Source organism: Perkinsus marinus (assembly GCF_000006405.1).
Source record: "Perkinsus marinus ATCC 50983 genomic scaffold scf_1104296950896, whole genome shotgun sequence".
Classification (NCBI taxonomy): Eukaryota; Perkinsozoa; order Perkinsida; family Perkinsidae; genus Perkinsus; species Perkinsus marinus.
The window spans coordinates 1-971 of record NW_003209466.1 but is presented as its reverse complement, the minus strand read 5'-3'; the positions used below and the strand labels follow the sequence as shown (position 1 = coordinate 971).

The 971-nt window shown below is 50.4% G+C and overlaps 7 non-coding genes across 7 annotated transcripts; all 7 read left to right on the top strand.

Annotated features, from left to right (window-relative positions):
- The first annotated feature begins 9 nt into the window (after positions 1-9).
- Pmar_PMAR015023 lies at positions 10-81 on the top strand. Its single transcript has one exon. It is a non-coding gene; the product is annotated as a tRNA-Ala (tRNA).
- Positions 82-155: 74 nt separating this feature from the next.
- On the top strand, positions 156-227 carry Pmar_PMAR015022. The gene has a single exon. It is a non-coding gene; the product is annotated as a tRNA-Ala (tRNA).
- Positions 228-301: 74 nt separating this feature from the next.
- On the top strand, positions 302-373 carry Pmar_PMAR015021. Its single transcript has one exon. It is a non-coding gene; the product is annotated as a tRNA-Ala (tRNA).
- Positions 374-447: 74 nt separating this feature from the next.
- On the top strand, positions 448-519 carry Pmar_PMAR015020. Its single transcript has one exon. It is a non-coding gene; the product is annotated as a tRNA-Ala (tRNA).
- A 74-nt stretch (positions 520-593) lies between these two features.
- Pmar_PMAR015019 lies at positions 594-665 on the top strand. Its single transcript has one exon. It is a non-coding gene; the product is annotated as a tRNA-Ala (tRNA).
- Positions 666-739: 74 nt separating this feature from the next.
- On the top strand, positions 740-811 carry Pmar_PMAR015018. The gene has a single exon. It is a non-coding gene; the product is annotated as a tRNA-Ala (tRNA).
- Positions 812-885: 74 nt separating this feature from the next.
- Pmar_PMAR015017 lies at positions 886-957 on the top strand. The gene has a single exon. It is a non-coding gene; the product is annotated as a tRNA-Ala (tRNA).
- Positions 958-971: the final 14 nt, after the last annotated feature.

Below are 971 nucleotides of genomic sequence, written 5' to 3'. Positions count from 1 at the left end.
TTTTTTATCGGGCGTGTGGTGTAGAGGTATCACGTCTGCTTCGCATGCAGAAGGTCCCGAGTTCAATTCTCGGCACGTCCATAACGTAGGGTGAATTGTCTATGTGAGAGAAGCAGTTATTTGTCCCGGAAGGCGGCGTAACTTACTTTTTCACCGGGCGTGTGGTGTAGAGGTATCACGTTTGCTTTGCATGCAGAAGGCCCCGAGTTCAATTCTCGGCACGTCCATAGCTTAAGGTGAGTTGTCTATCTGAGAGAAGCAGTTATTTGTCCCGGAAGGCGGCGTATCTTACTTTTTCATCGGGCGTGTGGTGTAGAGGTATCACGTCTGCTTCGCATGCAGAAGGTCCCGAGTTCAATTCTCGGCACGTCCATAACGTAGGGTGAATTGTCTATGTGAGAGAAGCAGTTACTTGTCCCGGAAGGCGGCGTAACTTACTTTTTCACCGGGCGTGTGATGTAGAGGTATCACGTCTGCTTTGCATGCAGAAGGTCCCAAGTTCAATTCTCGGCACGTCCATAGCTTAAGGTGAGTTGTCTATCTGAGAGACGCAGTTATTTGTCCCGGAAGGCGGCGTAACTCACTTTTTCATCGGGCGTGTGGTGTAGAGGTATCACGTCTGCTTTGCATGCAGAAGGCCCCGAGTTCAATTTTCGGCACGTCCATAGCTTAAGGTGAGTTGTCTATCTGAGAGAAGCAGTTATTCGTCCCGGAAGGCGGCGTACCGTATTTTTTTATTGGGCGTGTGGTGTAGAGGTATCACGTCTGCTTCGCATGCAGAAGGTCCCGAGTTCAATTCTCGGCACGTCCATAGCTTAAGGTGAGTTGTCCATCTGAGAGACGCAGTTATTTGTCCCGGAAGGCGGCGTAACTCACTTTTTCATCGGGCGTGTGGTGTAGAGGTATCACGTCTGCTTTGCATGCAGAAGGCCCCGAGTTCAATTCTCGGCACGTCCATAGCTTAAGGTGAG